Raw genomic sequence first — 17,743 nt, 5'->3', positions numbered from 1 at the left:
TCCACACCAGAAATTAATACAGTGTTATGTGTCAATTGTACCTCAACAACAAAAAAAAGACAGGAGGGTCCCATGATTTTGTGCATTAAAACCCATAATCTAATATCAATGGAAGCCCCTCATTTCTGTAGGACTCATTATCACTCACAAGGCGATTTCCTCTCCATGAACTCACTTAATCACCACAGCAACTCCCTGAGATACTCAACACCCCCTATTGCACAGATGAAGAAATGGAGACACAGAGTTGTTAAACTGACCAACCACAGAGTCAGGGGAGAACTCTGACTCCAGCTCCTCTGACTCCTACTCCAGTGCTCTTTTGAGTTCACATCAAACTTACTTCCTCTAGAAAAGTAAAGCGTGGTTCTCCATCTGGGAGTAAGACCCAAAATGGCATTTCTGGGAGCTGTGGGGACTCCCCACCAAATGGATCTCTGTGGAAGTTGTTTGGGGATTTCAGAAGTTTGGCTCTGAATCCCTTACCTATGATTTCAAAGTGACAAGGAGTGACTTCTAAACGACAGGGCTACCACACATGATAAACCCAGACAAAGGGAAAGTGTGCCTCAGAAAAGGAAGTGCAAGGCCCAAAGTCAGCCCCATCAATGTCCAGCAAAAACTGTCCCACAGAAGGCAGATTCTTGTGATCGTCCTTGGAAGGGACACCAGGGCCCGTCAAGACATGCCCAGTTTTCTCTGCAGTCTCAAGGTGAGAAACCAGGGTTCTCTGGTGGTATCCACAGAGTTCAGACCCTCAACATCATCTGCTGAGGGTCCCACACCCTGCACTGTCTCACAATAGGCCCTGTCCTTGTAGAGGTGATGGGCTGTTGTGGGTGGGCTTCCTGGCCTTTCTGTGGTCTCTCACCCACTGTTCACTCGACCGGGGGTTGGCCCCTGCCCACCTTGGTTGAACATCACCCAGGCCCAGCTCTCTGTCAAGGCAAGTGTTGTCTCCAAAAGGACTGTATGTCCAGGTCTCAGAGCCCTGTAACAGCAACCCTCCACCTGGCATCCATGGCAAGGGTACCAACATAGATAAGTCACAGAGTGGTCCTATGACATTTCCCTTTGGAAATTAGTTATGCCATTAGCTTGTGTTATAATGTTCACGAGAAACACCATGTCCTTGAAAAACTGTGAGAAAATTCTATCTATATTTGACCCCTACATTTGAACTTGTCTAGTCAGACTGTCCTGGGGTCAACACTGATCTCCTCATTCATCCCAAATTCAAGCTCCTTAGCTCCTGAAATCTCTAGATCATAAAACCCTAATGGTCAAGAATCCTATCCTGTAGATCTTTGAATTCTTCTGAGACCCTAGTAAAATGCCTTTAATACAGCAGGCAATTAGAAAACATACATTGCGGGGGCGCCTGGGTGGCTCAGTCGGTTAAGCAGCCGACTTCGGCTCAGGTCACGATCTCGCGGTCCGTGAGTTCGAGCCCCGCGTCGGGCTCTGTGCTGACAGCTCAGAGCCTGGAGTCTGTTTCAGATTCTGTGTCTCCCTCTCTCTGACCCTCCCCCATTCATGCTCTGTCTCTCTCTGTCTCAAAAATAAATAAGCATTAAAAAAAATTAAAAAAAAAAAAAAGAAAAAAAGAAAACATACATTGCGATGGTGCTTGGGTGGCTCAGTTGGTTGAGCATCCAACTCGTGATTCAGGCTCAGGTCAAGATCTCACTGCTCATGAGTCTGAACCCACATCGGGCTCTGTGCTAACAGTGCAGAGCCTGCTTGGGATTCTCTCTCCCTCCCTCTCTCTCTGCTCCTTCCACACTGTCTCTCTCTCTCTCAAAATAAATACCTGCTTGGGATTCTCTCCCTCCCTCTCTCTCTGCTCCTTTCTCTCTCTCTCTCTCTCTCTCTCTCTCTCTCTCTCTCAAACTTCAAATAATGCATTGTCTGAGAGCTGTCCCAGATACCGGTAGGCACTGCCTCCCAAAGCATATTAGGTTCCTTTCACTGCTGTACCAAAATACCACAAGCTCAGTGGCTTGAAACAATGGAAATGTAATCTCCGACAGTTCTGGAGGTGAGAAGTCCGAGATCCAAGTGTCAGCATGGCCATGCTCCCTCTGAGATTCCAAGCAGAATGCTTCCTTGCCTGTTCTGAGCTTCTGTTGGGGGTCAGCAGCCCCTGAGCATTCCTTGGTGTATAGATGTGTCACTCTCCCTGGTCACGTGCCCTTGATGTGTGTGCGTGCGTGCGTGTGTGTGTGTGTGTGTGTGTGTGTGTGTGTCTGTCTCTTCCATTTTTATTGAGGCCATTAGTCAACTTGGATTAAGGGCCACTCTACTCCAGTATCACATCTAAATGTACATCATGACCTATAAATGTAATTTACCCACTTTCCCCTTGATGAATATTCAGAATATTTTTGCTTCTTAAACAGTGCTGCAATGCCTGCCTGTGTACACCTAGCCTTGTATTTTGGAAGGTGTGTACAGTAAACACCAATAAATTCTGCCATTTTATTCCCCCCCAAAAAATAAATAAAAAAAATAAATGTACATCATGACCACACCTGCAAAGACTATTTCCAAATGAGGTCACTGCACAAGTATCAGGTGTCAAGACATCAGCGTATCTTTCTGCAGGACACAATTCAACACAGGTCTCCCACCTTAGCCCCAGGCAGTGGCAGGCATAAGGGATGGTGAGAAAACTAGCTGGAGTGAACGAGGAATGCACTCTACAGGCATTTAACCTTCCGAGGGCACCTTCCCAGGAACTGCAGCACTAAGCCCACTCCACAACCCTCAAAAAGTGACCCTCATATTTTAGTTCCTGGTTCATGCCACACCTTTCAAATCGGCCTTCTCACCCGCACGCTCATCAAATACTGTCTCGCGTGCTGGGCTGTGAGCTAGAGACTAGGGAGGGAGAGAAGACACATCCCCGGTCGTGAAGAGGCCCGCAGGTCTACAGGTGGGACATGCGATAAACCAAGAGAGGATGTGGCGAGGATTACGTTACAGGTGTGCCCAGAGCAGTATGACAGCACAAGGGAGAGACACTGAGCCAGGGCAGGAGACAGAGAGGAAGTCAGCCTCAGAAGGACCCCCACCCAGCAAACACTCTAGCCTAGAGGTCCATCACCTTTCATCCCAGCAAACACAGACATTATCTCTGCTTACTTGGTGGCTGTCACCTCTAAGGTACCTTGAACCTTGGCCATTGCCTCTGCTCCCCACACACCTGGGCAGCGGTTGGGCAAGAGCCTCGGCAACCCCTATTAATCCCTTGGCTCACTCACCCCTTTCACAGACAAGCTGTAAAGGTGACACAAGCATTTCATTCGAACAGTGCTACAGCAGGAACGGAGAAGGGGGCGGAGGGTCGACTGATTTCCGGCACGTGAAAGCATAAATACAATACCAGAATCAATCCAAATAATATCGTATCAGCTCTGTGATCTCTTCCCTTGTACGGCACGCTTTATATACTGTAGTACCTGTTCCTGTTTGCATACCTGCCCCCATCCTGGGGCAGAGGCTCCCCTGGCCAGGCCAGCACTTAGCAAGTCTCTAAGAAGCCCCTTGAGTCACAGGCAGCAAGGCAATGATGTCACAGGCACGCTCCCCAACAGACCGTCACAAACGTGCTGCAAATGCCACGCGTGCTCACACAGACGCGCTCCTAAGCAAGAACACACGTGAACTCACACACACAGTAACACCAGTTTATTGCTCATCGGACAGGTGTGTAAGAATACTTAACGGTCTGCATTTCTTTACAGTTTCGCCCCTTCTCCATCTCACGAAATTACTCCATGGGTTATATATATAATATACTTAAGTATAATACATTGAGGATATTAAACCCCCAAACCAAATACCCCACAAAGAGGTAGTAAGGTGGATGGAGATAAGGGAGATTCTAGTAGTAGTGAGGGAGTTGTTTATTTTTCTAAAGATGGACATATGAGCTAGACTGACACAAAGGAAAAAAATCCTAAGACGTAACCACCTAATCTAAAAATGCGTATTCTTCTCCAACTTTGCGACTTCCTGCAATCACTTTTAAGGTATTATTCTCATACTGATTTCCAGAGCAGGTAACGTTATTAAACCTACCAATTCATAAGAACTTCTCATTTTCATGGAACCCCCTCTTCAAAACCTGGTTTCCTCATGAATCCATTAACCTAAAGGAGATTCCGGTAAGGAAGTAAAACTTGTCAAAGTATCTCTTCGTTCAGTTTACATATGCTTCTTTTGAAATTATTAAAAGGAGGGTGACCAAACATCATTTTCCTAGAGTAGTTCTTGTTTATACCTGTTGCCCCAGGATTGCTTTGGATGAAAAATGACAGGCACCCTAATAGAAAATAACTTAGGCCTCCTGGGTGTGGAAGTGGAGGGTGGAGAAAAGAGAGTCATGGGTAGAATCAATTGCTGTTTTGGACTCTAGACACCAAGGGGCAATACCAGAAGTAGGCAGTGTAGCCAACATGCTTCCATAATTTTCTAAATTCCCCATGAAGCAATCTTTGGAGGGGCTGGCATGTATCTTCTAAATATCCATAGAAGACATTGTCCTTCTTGGGCGGTCAATAAATACCACTTGATGATGATGATGCAGCCAATGATTTTCCCTTCCCTCTTCTCCCTCTCCTCCCTTCTCCCCCAACCCCCTTTCCTCAGGGTACAGGTCAATCAATCTCGGGCCATCCTGATCTACTTGGAAAGCTTAACGGCCATGAAGCTAAACCACTTGTCCTCTGGCTCCAATCTCTTAGAGAAATTAGTGCCAATGGAAGTGTCAGTATCAATTTCATAATGTTATTGGATGAAGGCAAGGCTGGGCCAAGTCCCATATTCCTGACAGGCTATCAAAGTGATGAGGATTATGGGTAAGGAGACAGACAGCTCTGACAGGAAAGGCAATGACTCAAGATCAATTAGACTGACAAGACTATCTTTAAGCCATATCACTTAATGCTGACACTAGTACCTTTCCCACAGAGATTTGGAATACTGGATGCAGAGTTTTCCTGGTGTCTCCAGGGGTAACCAGAGAGCCTGGAGGCCTGCAAAGCAGCCTCTGGCCCTACACTCCTCCCGAGAGAATCCGAACAAAGGGCTCCAGCGAAAGCGAGGCTCTTGCTCTCGTGATAGGAAGACTAAATATCTGGCCCCCGTTTTCCTTTTTCTTTCCTGCCTTCTAAAGAAAATGTCAAGATAAAATGTAAGCTACGTATTTAAATTTAATTCCTTTGCAGAGTCGAGGGAAGGCTTAGGATTATTAAAATGGAAATCAAGATCTTGTAAAAAGTCAAACCGTCCTAACAGGGAAGCGGATTTGTCATGGAAGGTAAGAACAACAGATGGGTGCCACTAGGGTCCTGAATTCCAATCCAGGTTCTTACCCCCGGCATTGCTGTGAATACAACTGCGTGCGATCAGGAAGCGGTCACGTTATTTCTTTGGGGCTTCACGGTCTCACATAAGGTCAACCGTAACCTCGTGCTACGCTGTGGCACGATGAGGAAATGAAATGCCAACAGCCCCAAGGGCAACAGAGGGATCAGAGGATTTTTTTTCAGACCTGGCAAGGTAGGCAGAAATTGCTTTTGTTTGGTTGGTTTTTTTTTTTTTTTTTTTTTTTTTTTTCTGCGCTTGACAGAAGATACACAGAAATAGCCCTGGAGCTAAGGATGCAGTGGATATGCTGATGGGACTGAAGAGAAAAAAGCCAAGTCTGACTCCTGCTAAGTGAGTACATGCAAGGATGTTATGCTCACACTACCTCAGTAGTAAGCCTAGACTATTTTAAATCCTCTCGGTTAACAGCTTACTTCCCCTGGTTCTCTTGAGTGTCCGTTCCCAGGGCAGCCAGTGTAATTACAAGCCTGTGAGGTTACAGCTATTTAAGCAGGTTGCTTTATTATTTTTTAATTGCCTAACAATATTGTTTGTTAGCATTCTATTAAAAACCCCACAGTGTTTCATAATGGAATTTTAAATTCATCCTCTTTTCAAGCGTCCGTTTCAGAATATGCGTGTGTTTGTGGGGTTGGCGAACACCAGTGTTAATCAGCCGATCCTGTCGCTAACCTCGGCAGTTAGGCAAAGCAAAATGATGGACGGAAAAGATCAGTATACAGGAAGCCTTGGCTGGATAATGTCAATCCTGGCCAAGAGGTGGTTGTCAATATTATCTGGAACTGCTGACTTCCCAAACACACTCAGAACGTTGGCCTAATATGCAAATGTGTGAATCAGGGGATTCCTCCCAAGGTGCCTTTAAATAGCAGGCCCTTTAAAGGCACAGTAGTACAGATGTGGGTATTTTAAGGGCATTAACCAACTGAAGGAGAAGTTGCGGCAGAGAAACTGGAAGTGTCAGAGGCCTCTGCTAATCAAAGATGGTTCAGAATTAATGATGAAGCATCTCTGGGACTGGTGAAGAAGATTCTAGGGAAGTGTTAAGATAGTAAAGAACTTTTGTTAGGCACACACGTGGTATTGTTCTCCTCATGCTCACGGACCCAAACGTGATGTACTTTACACTCAACGATTCGGAAACCTATCTACTGGGGAAGTTTAATGTGTTATCTTTGTTGAAGGCAGGAAGTCTCCGTGATGTCAATTGAATGCCGAATTCTTTTTTCAACTGCAGTTAAACATGATAAATGTAAACAAGAGAACTTCCAAGGAGAACTAAAGGAAGCATTAATATCAGGGTCTTTGTTCACTGTCCTTCCTTCCTGTTGGCATGAATTTGAAGGGATGTGTTGCTGCAGCCCATGCCCGGAAAACACCTGTCAGAGCAGGAACTCACGAGTCCCAAACAAGATGCTCTTCCAAGTCACCACAGTGGAATCCTTAAGCTAGCCAGTGGCATTTACTTTTTAAATGGTTACTTCTAATAAGCCCAGGTATCATTCCCATCTTGACCTGGGTTCACAGAGGGTCTATATGTGGAATGTTTTCAATTTCAGATACGGCACGTGTCTTTTTCAAGTTTCTGCTAGGTGGACTGAGTGACCCATAGATATTATGTACGTTATGTATGCACACGCACACACACACACACACACACACACACACACACACACACGAACTAGAGGTTATTTATGGAGAATCCTCTATATCCCATGCCCTGGACTGTGCTTTCCCTACGTAGTCTCTTGTTAATCAAACTACTGTTGGATGAGTATCTACTATGGCGAAGAACTGTCCCGACTTATAGGTATTGCGTCACTTAACCCTTACAACCTTGCAATGATGTCTCCATCTTAAGGACAAAGAAACAGAGACTCAGAACTATTTTATTAACCTGTCCATACTCCTTCAGCTATAGATGGTGAAGCTGGAATTCAAATCCAAGATCATCTCCTGCCAAGGTCAGTACGCATACACCTGCCACCATCTATCATTTTAAGAAAACTTAAAAAAGCCATATGAAGAGTAAGAGAGCATATTTGACATTTACCTTGGGTCTGTAGGCAGCGTTTCCTTCAAATTCACTCGCTAATTTTATTTAGGTATGCCCTGATTTACAAACATGTACAATTTAATCTTTTTAAAAATATTTTCTATGTTTATTTTTGAGAGCAAGAGAGACAGAGCATGAATGGGGGAGTGGCAGAGAGAGAGGGAGACACAGAATCCAAAGCAGGCTCCAGGCTCTGGGCTGTCAGCACAGAGCCTGACGTGGGGCTTGAACTCATAGACCGCGAGATCATGACCGGAGCCGAAGTCAGCCACTTAACTGACTAAGCCACCCAGGTGCCCCATACAATGTAATCTTGATGCTCAAAGCCCATCATTACTTAATGATCTACCAACCGCCATTCCTACCATCAGTTGAGTAAAAAGACTTTTTAGGTTACTCCCCAAGTGCACAATGTACATTTCGATCCCTGTCATACCTGTGCCCTAGCCTTGACCGTCAAATTCTGCACTTGAGAACTGGGAGCCAGCTCAACTGCATCGCCACCTCAAACGCTTGCTTGTACTAGCCTCTCCCTCTCCTTCCTCCCCATCCTGCCCACCTCGTCACTTCCTCCTCTAAAGTCTTGCAGCCCATCTGAAGATCAAGGGTTCCCTGTCACTGCTATTGCTCCTTTCTACCGAGCCTCACTCTCTGCAAGCCAAGAATAAGGCTTTAAAAAAGGAGGGGGGGAGCTGTTTCTGACACCATCTCGTTATTCCTCTTGACTGAGAAAAGACAACGGCGCTCACGATGATGACGAGAACGTCCACGTCCCAAGCATATTCCCGCTCTCTGTTAACTACTATGAAATCAGTCAGGTCACTTTACCCCCCTAAGAATTTGTTTCCTCATCAATAAAGTTGGGCTCACCAGTCACTGCCTCATCAGGCTGTTGTTAGGGTTAAAGCAAGTATTTATGTCAACCACGTGGCATAGTGCTCCGTAAATGTTAATAATAATACTAATAAAGTAAAAACAAAAATAAGCGGCAGGGAGTTACCTCAAAAACTTTGTTGTTCACACTTTTAAGCCCTGTGCCAATTATTGATACGACAGCTTTTTATTTTGAGAGAGAAAGAGAGAGCATGCGCATGTGTGTGTGAGCAAGCAGGGGAGGGGCAGAGAGAGAGAAAGAGAGAATCCCAGGCAGGCTCTGTGCTGCCAGCATGGAGCCTGACACAGGGCTTGAACCTATGCAATGAGAGATCACGACCTGAGAGAAAATCAGGAGTCAAATGCACAACTGACTGAGCCACCTGGGTGCCCCAAGAGCCTCTTATTTTTTTTTTCTTTTTTTTCTTTTTTTTTTTTTTTTAAGAGCCTCTTATTTTAATACGACCCACTAACGGCAGTGTTTGCATGTCTGAAAGTCTCCCATTCCATGCTAGGGAATTACAGTTAACCAATGCTTCTCGTGTCTGATCGAAGAAAGAGTACTTAATGGTGCAAATAAGACATGAGCCTTGTTGGAGGTAGAAAAGAGGGCCTCCACTGACAGACTGGCTAATAACTCTTTTTGGCTTCCATGAACTTTCACCTGATTTTTCAGCTAATCGCGAATTTAGCCGGGACTCAATAAATGTTAAAGGGCAGTGTTACAGACTGCCGGATGGATGCACATAGTTCCCTAGCTTCCATACATGAAGGGGAAGGTGCAGAGGAAGTGATATAGTAAGTATTTCTAGGTGTTCATCTGAAAGAACAGGACAGGAAGCACTTGATGCGGGGATCCCTCACCCCACATCATGTGGCCGAGGGAGGAATAAGTAGGGGTGCTGTGTTGTATCCCCCAGTGACACGGTGAAAATCAGGACCGTGGTTCAGGGGGGCGGGCACACACACCTAGAAAGTGGAAACGTCAATGTGAACGCACATCTGTGGGACTTAAAAGCCCCTTCCCTAGTCTTTGGGCAGGCACACCACACTGCTGCAACTCAGCATGTTAATGCCCACGGGCGTCTTTTGAAGGGGCATCCGGACTCCTGCTGGCAGAAGTCCCCCCTCCAGCCAGGCACTGTATGATACTGTAAGGTTAAGCGTAATTAATGCTGATTGTAATCACGAGGAATTAATACATTATAATAGTGAGCTAAAAATGGCTTATGCTAATAAATCAATGAAGAATGAGATGGGAAAGTGAAAAGCCTTTGAGTAATGGGGCTAGGGTGGGGGGGGCTGCAAGGAGGGGGACGTATGTGCCAAAAGTTGCCAGCACACAAGACAGCCAAGGTGTCACAGCAGCAGAAGCACTGGCCTGTCATACTCCAGGTATTTGACCGATAAGGAGCTGGAAATTAAAGCTACTTTGGGGCTCAAGGGTATCAGGTGACAACTGTGGGGGCCTCATTAGCTGCATGACTTTGTTCTCTGAGCTCTGCTTTCCTCATCAGTAAAACTCAGTAATAAGCCCATTCACCACATCTGACATTTATTAAGAGTCTACTATGTGCCCGGTACTGTTCCAGGGACGAGAAATACAACTGTGTACAGCACAAAGCCCTAGTCTTGTGGAGTGAACATTCCAGGGGGAGTCAACAGACGGTATGTAGATAAGTAAACCAATAAACACATGTCAAATGGTAACGAGAGCCATAAAGAGCGATGCAGCAGCATAAGGCGGACGGAGAGTGATGGAAGCTAATTTACATGTAGGGTGGTCTTGAGGGCTAGGATCCCATGGATGCAAATGGCCTAGCCCACAGGTAGTACGTGGATGTTCCACAAGGTAGATGACCAGGAGACCTCAGATCCAGTCAACAGTGGAAGCACTGTGTGTGTGGGGGGGTGGGGGCTTGAGCAGCTTCCTGGGACTGATACACAAGATCCTCGTAAAGGGTGCTTTTCAGGAACAGTCCTTAAAACCTGTAACCGCAGGTGCCTGAAATTCACCCTGAGTTTGACAAGCACAAACCAACTAGGGGTCTGACTCTTAACATACACTAAGGCCGTTAGGTATCTTGGTTAAGGACAAGGACTGTGGTGAGAGCCCCTCTAAATTCAAATCTAGGCTCTCTGGGTCTCAGCAGAGCAAGCTATTTTTCCTCTCCCGTGCCTCAGTGTCTCCATCTGACTAATGGGAAAAACAGTAGCACCTACCTTTCCAGATTCTAAGACTGTTGCAATATTTAAATTAAGAAATGTCTGGCAGATGCTTTAGCGCAGTGCCTGGCACATGGTAGGGGCTTAATAAATATTAGCTATTATTAAGAGAGTTACAAAGTGTTGGGAGTGTGTCTGAATAGCTTATTGAGATGAAATTCTGTGATTAACGGAACTGCTTAGAATTGGACGTTCACATCTCTTCCCAGAGATCGCGCTCCACAAAAAGGCACTGATTATTTAATCTGACGCTACAGGAAGCTGACAGAAGGAAGGCCTGCCCCCTTCCGGGCAGAGGTAGACGGGCCGTGCGGCACGTCGGGGGAGGGGAGCGGAGCAAGGTTAAGAACTCAGTGCGAGGCAGTATTTTGGGCTCTAGCGCCATGACTGATGGAGCACCAGTTCAGTACAAGCTGGAGGCCCTCTGGGAAAAAAGAAATGGGAATAATAAAATCTGCCTCATTTGTTTGTACTGCCAGTTAGGCAGTCAGTCAATCCAAAAAAATACACTGAATGCCCGTTGTGAGCAAAGCATTAAATAATAACATTAATAGCTACCATTTGTTGGGAACTTAATGTAAGCCAGGCATGGTGTTCTATATATCCTACTGACCTGGCTCACAGCCTCTTCCTCTGTGAGTTCTGGCCTACGTGCCCCCGCTGTAGACACCGGCCCAACCCCTCCTTCCTTGGCATCCAACCCCACTCCCCAGCATGGGACACAGTCCTCCTTGCCCCGAAGCCTGTTCTGGGGTCTTAGGTGCCCTACCTGAGGGAGGCCCCTGCAGAGCAGGGACATGTTGGAGTCATGCCCACGTCCCACAAAAGGATCAGTGCATTGACAGGCATCCAATATGGCTAAAATGGATCAATGACTGACTGAATAGATAATTCAAAATAGCACATACATCATATCTCAGTTCTAGAGTTCTGAAAAGTACTTGGTAGGTGCCATTATGGTGGCAACCCCATGGATCCAGCCGGAATATTCATGGGGCTCCATTTCCTCCTGGGTCATTAGGATACACTGAATTTCCCCCTAGCTTCTGAAAATACAGCAGTGCTTACTATGTTCCAGACACTGTGCTCTCTGCATGCACAATCCCACTGGGTTCCCACAGTTCAATGAGGCAGGTAGCTCTTATTAATATCACCACTTTGCAGATGAGGAAACTGAGGCTCAGAGAAATGTAGTCCCTTGCCCACATCAAGCAGGTGGAAATCAACTGAGCTTTGATTTCAACACATATGTGTCTAACTTCACAGCCCAACACTTCCTGTGCTTTACAAAGCCGTGAGGTGGCAGAGGGCTGAGGGAGGTGGTGTATTGTGAGGGTGTAATGTATCCTGTGAGCTTAGACGCTGGCTATAAATACAAAGCCCAGGCCCCCACGGTAGAACCCCAAGCCCCCGGGATTCTGCAGATGAACTCAATGCTCTGTGCCAACAATCCTTTTCAGCCCTCCCCACCTCTCTATAGGAAAGAGACGAAGACAGGTCTGTGCCACTTAAAAAATTAAAGCAGGAGGAGTCGGCAGATGGGGACATGTGGCGTCTTGGTGACCACATCCAACCAATGCCACTGGTGAATCAGTGGCAGTTCTAGGAGAGAAAGCACTTCCCGGTTTTGGACTGGGCTCAAGCTCAGACCGTAATAATGCAATTTTGTAAGAACAACCAAATAATAGAAATATTTCTATTTCCAGGAAATAGAAGATACGCGAAACCAATGACCCTCAGAAACATCACGGTCATCCTCACCATCACAGCACCTGCCTACGTGCGCACAGCACTTAGGATTGCGAGCATTTACAAGTTCACTGGCTCATTTGCTTCCCGTTCCCAGTTACCCTCCAACACAGGTGAGGAAGGCCGGCCACGGTTTCCTGCCCTTCCAGTCCGTGACCAAACAAACCAAAACCCAGCAAAGTTCCCGAGATCACCCCATCAACCAGCCAACGTGAAAATCCAGGATTTCTGCCATCACGGCACCATGCTGTGGGCCTATCCCCCTTGATTCTGTGCTGCAAAATGCCCAGGATGGGGAGGAAGGCCTTAAATGGGGCAGCCACAAAGTGTGCTCCAGGTTTTCCCCTCCTGGCAGCTGAAACAGACTTAGGATCCGGGCTGCCTTGATGACGAAGGGAGGGCAGGATTGAAAGGGGGTCACGTTTTATGTCCCCCATCATCACCAAAAGGAGACAACCAAACTTTGGCGAAGGCTGCGACGGCAAAGCACGGTGCCCCGGCGGCAGAATGCCCAGAATGTAGGTTAAGGCATAGCTCGTGATCAAACCAGAGAGAAAATGGGCAGAAGAGAAAAAAAACAGAGAGTGATAGGCCCCTGGGTTCTGGTGGGGAAGCTCGGTTTCCCCGAGCTCTCAACTGAACAAATCAGTGAAGACGAGGGGGGAGGCATTATAAGCACCGACCCTTTTCATATAGATGTATTTTTAATGTGGAACCTCGATCATATGGTAGGAAGTTGAAGAAATATGTGTAGAAAATGGAAATAGAGCAAAATTTATGTCTTTTTATAGCCAATGATTCATACAGAGTGATAGCTCTTAAATATTAATAATAAGTAAAAAAAAAAATTTAGGGCAGGAGGGTGCAGATGAAGGGAGACGGTAAAATTTCTGTGTTTTCTGCTGTTGTTGTTCATGATCCAAACTTAGAAAAGTAAATACAGTAAACATCCTACCTATAGTTGGCAATACTTATACAGTTTATCACGTGCCTCAGGGCCTTGGTTCCACTTGGGAACAAACACACTGCTTCAGCCTGAGAATGAGATCATAATTTGGAGCTGGGAAGGAACCTGTTTTAAGAATTAAAATAATCTCACACAAATTTCAAATATGACAGAGACAGCGTTTTCACAAAATGTGCAGTTCACTCATTGCTGACTTCCACAGAACCTTAGCGAGCTTCCTCGTGGTTAGAAAATCTCTGAGACAGTGTGGGTAAAACCCCTTCTGTCATTCCCCTAGTGTCTCCACATTGTGAAGCCTCAAACGGAGGGCTGGCAGGCTCAGGGTAGGGACGAAGTCCCTTCTGCTTCTGCCCTGCACCTGAGCGACAAACTCCTTCAGGTGGTCATCAGGAGCAGAAAGAAATGTGTCCTGACCAATGGCAGTAAGTCAGGTTCCTTGGCCAGTCCTGGAAGGTGCAGGAACAGGAAGCCTCTGGGGACCTCCAAGGAAAGGCAGAGGTGCTTCTATATTGCTGTCAACTACAAGTTCAAGAGAGCACCTAGTAGGTCAGGTCTGTCCTCCTAGCACTGAGCTCTGCCCCGGGGGCTGCAAGGTGCTACCACCACCCCGATCCCCACACCGCAGCAAGCCAGGGCTGGACCCCTGCTTATGCCTGGGGCGGCTACTGCCCCACCCATTCCGAAACCCACTGCCATTATCTTTCTGGGAAAAAGGTTTGACCCCTTTGGTCTCGCCCTTCCTTCGCCTCTGATGATGTGCTGGGAGAAGCCTGCTGTCAGCACGGGGCTGACACAGTGAATCACCTGCAACGAATGAGGAGAGCCAGAGACGAATAGCCGAGCAGATGCTCGGACCCCAGAAGCCACGGGTGACAAGGCTCACTCCCCCTGGGTGAGATCTCACACGCTTTCCAAGCCCGTCCCTCTCCCTGGCGGGTGGAAGGCAGGAGCAGATGGCAGAGAGCACAGCCCAGGGCTTGGACTCTGACAGGGTCAGAGGCAGGTCTGCAGGAACTCAGGTGGCTTTGAGCTACGGGGCAAACTGGAGTGTCCTATGCAGCAGGTAAGTACAGGACCCTTGACATCAGATAGATCTTGGGTTCAAATCCCGGCTTCTCCATTTCCTAGTTGAGTGTGGCCTTCGAGACCTGAATTGACTTCTCTCTCAATTTCTTCATCTGTAAAACGGTAGTTAGAAGACAAGCAAACCCACGGGGTTGTCACATCAATTAACATACGAAAAGGATTTGGCACTCGCGTTAGGTTCGTATCTTCAGTGGAACGGAGTAGCTTTCTTCCAGAGGTCAAAGGTTATCCAAAATCTTAGGTCAAACAGGGGAAGCTCTATGTTGCAGCCTCTCTTCTGTCCTGAAGGACTCCTAGCATAGCAGAGAGAAGACCTCTGCTACCACTTTTCAAAACTTTTGCCCCAAAGCTACCCTAGCGCCATTACCCTCCTCCACAGCCCAGGGCTTATTCCTAGGAGGAGACCCTCCCAGCTAACAGTGCAGAAAACCTCCTGCATATTCAGACAGTCTCCAACTACTCTACCCTCCTCTGAGCTGACCAAAACCACATGGCTGGAAAAGTGAAGTGGGGTCACAGTCAGGAGAGCAACTCAAGAGCCACGTGTCAGATTCTGGAAATCTCAACGTCATCACGTACAGGATGATGATAAGCAAAGGGTCTAGTTGCCAGTGAGGTGCCCTATTTTATTCTCCTCCAAGCCAACAGAAAGCAATATGGGACTCTGGCTTCTCCCCAATGATTCACACATTCAGCAGCAGCAGCAAGCTAATTGCTAATCTATAAGAGACACAGCCGGCCCGCAGGAGGTACGCGGCCCCTTTATTTCAGCCACAGGCAGCTCTCTGTCTGAGGCCCATTAGAGCTCTCCTGGAAAAGATAAAACATTCTAGCAGCAACAGGCCAGGGGGCAGGAGGGGGGCCTGCGCCACTCCAAGAATTTGACGAGTGCCTGATACCGGCAGCAAAAATAAGCCCTTCAATAAACTAGAAAGTGGGGCGCCTGGGTGGCTCAGTTGGTTAAACGTCTGCCTTCGACTCAAGTCATGATCTCGCAGTTTGTGGGTTCGAGCCCCACGTCAGGCTTTATGCTGACAGCCAGAGCCTAGAGTCTGCTTCTGATTCTGTGTCTCCCTCTCTCTCTCTGCCCTCCCCCTAGAAAGCTGTTCATTTCAATGGATGCTGCATCCCCTCGGTGCTAGTTCATCTGTAATTCAGATAGATCAAGGATGGCTCTGCTGGGAGACGAGAGTCCAGAATACAGAATGATTCTGTGCCCCAAGAGCCGGGAACTTCACTTGGTTAAGAGCGTACGTGTCCTATGTTCTCTGTGTTGTCGCTCCCCTCTTCCCATCCCCTGTAAACCCTGAGCTACAGGCACAAAACCGGAACACGGTACCCCAGACCCATAAACACACAGCCCGGGCACACCCCACATCTGCACAGGCCTCACGCCCATTTCCTGCTGTCCACAGCTCCAATCACATATACATACACTCTGGCCAAGCATCCCAGGGCACCCTCGACCAACATGGGCAAATGAACATGGTGGTAAGGTGCCATCACCCATTTTCCAGAACACCCACCATGTCCGCAGAGAGAGCTGCCTTCACCCTGAATCACAGTGGAGGGAGGAGGGGAGAGCAGATGTTATGGGCTGAATAGCGTCCCTCCAAATTCATATGCTGACGTCCTAACCTCGAGCACCTCAAACTGTGACCGTATTTGGAGACCAGGACTTTATAGAAGTAATTAACTTAAAATGAGGTCATTAGGATCAGCACTAATCCAATATGCCTTGTGCCCTGATAAGAAGAGGAGATCAGGGGGCACCTGGGTGGCTCAGGTGGTTAAGTGTCCAACTTCGGCTCATGTCATGGTCTCATGGTCCATGGGTTTGAGCCCCACATCGGACTCTGTGCTGCCAGCTCAGAGCCTGGAGCCTGCTTCGGATTCTGTGTCTCCCTCTGTCTCCACCTCCCAGCTCACACATTCTCTCTCCCTCTCTCTCTCTCTCTCTCTCTCTCCCTCTCTCTCTCTCTCTCACACACACACACACACACACACACACACAAATTAAAATTTTTTTTAAAAAGAAGAAAAAGAGGAAATCAGGACACAGACCTACAGAGAGAGGACCATGTGAAGACACAGGGAGAAGACAACCCTGTACAAGCCAAGGAGAGAGGCCCCAGAAGGAACCAACCCAGCGGACACCTTGATCTTGGACTTCCAGTCTCCAGGACTGCAGAGAGACTTCTGTTGGTTAAGTCACCCAGTCTGTGGTACTTGGTTATGACATAGTTAGGAATCCTAGCAAACTAGGCTAGGAGGGAGTTGTGCTCACAGGGTCACACAGCCACCATAAACGGGGCTCAGCCTCTGTCAGTAAATGGTCAACCGCTGTACAAGGACATCTGTCCCTAGAACTCTTCTGGTCTCCTGTGGTGTAATGACTGCACGTCTGTTAGAGAGGTTTGCCGACTTGATGGTGCTTTCAAAGATTTCCTCCTGCTGTTTCTACAACTACTATGGAATGTGGGAGCCCAACTGAAGGTCAAGGTCTGAGCGTTCCCGAAGTATCCAAGGGCCACGGCTGCAGGATAACAGTGATGGCAATAAAAGTGGCCACCAGTTTTGAAACGTTCCATGTGCCAGGCCCGTGCTAAGCATTTGTGATGCGTCATCCCACTGAGTGCTCCCAACAGTCCTACCTACAAAAGGTTAAGTACAACTACTGTCCTTACTGTGGGGTTGAGGAAACTGAAGCTCAAAGAGACTGAAGGAATTGTGTAAGCGACAAGCTGGGACCTGCGCCCCTGGCTGAATCACAATAATTTAAGTTCCGTTCAGTTGCACAAATATTGACTGTGTTTGTTTTCTGCTCCGAGCCCCGTTCTGGAAGGTGCTGGAGAATATCTGGCCCTTCCAGTCAAGAGTCTGCTTAGTTCCCATCAGGTACTGATGTGGCCTCAAAAGTCAAGCTGTCCTTGAGCAGCTACTGAGGTCAGAGACCCTGGGTCTAGTCCCAGGCTGGCCCAGCTGCTGACCTGAACGCTCTCAGCCTCGGTTTCCCCAGTGGGGACAATAACATCTGCCCTGGCCACTTCCCAGGGTTACTGTGAGGCCGGATGAGATGATAAAATGGGGAGGAGCACAGGCTGGGTTGGGTAGCAGATACCAACGGAGGGCCCACCAGGTGCCCGGCAACGGCCACACAGGAGGCCAAATCTGTCCTCACTGAGCTTGGTTCCAGGGGGTGAGACCAATGACACAGAGTAAAGAGTACACATAACACGCTGTGGGGGACTGCTAAATGCTGTGGAGAAACATGAAGCAGGCTAAGGGACCGGGTATGATGCGGGCGGGGGGGGGGGGGGGGGGCGGCCCCAAGCTGGTGACATCTGAGCAGACATCTGAGGGAGCCATGAGGCCATCGGGGCTACGCA

General features: G+C 47.7%; 1 protein-coding gene and 1 long non-coding RNA gene across 3 annotated transcripts in view; one reads left to right on the top strand and one right to left on the bottom strand.

Annotated features, from left to right (window-relative positions):
- The window catches only part of NTRK3 (neurotrophic receptor tyrosine kinase 3), a 538,866-nt gene that overhangs the window by 160,953 nt on the left and 360,170 nt on the right, over positions 1-17,743 (bottom strand). The gene's annotated exons all lie outside the window — the stretch shown is intronic.
- LOC122239374 lies at positions 5,015-10,024 on the top strand. Its single transcript, XR_006218384.1, has 3 exons — positions 5,015-5,326; positions 7,313-7,361; positions 9,919-10,024. It is a non-coding gene; the product is annotated as an uncharacterized LOC122239374 (long non-coding RNA).

Source organism: Panthera tigris, chromosome B3, assembly GCF_018350195.1.
Source record: "Panthera tigris isolate Pti1 chromosome B3, P.tigris_Pti1_mat1.1, whole genome shotgun sequence".
NCBI lineage: Eukaryota > Metazoa > Chordata > Mammalia > Carnivora > Felidae > Panthera > Panthera tigris.
The sequence above is the reverse complement of the archived record's forward strand: the minus strand, read 5'-3'. Positions and strand labels throughout refer to the sequence as shown.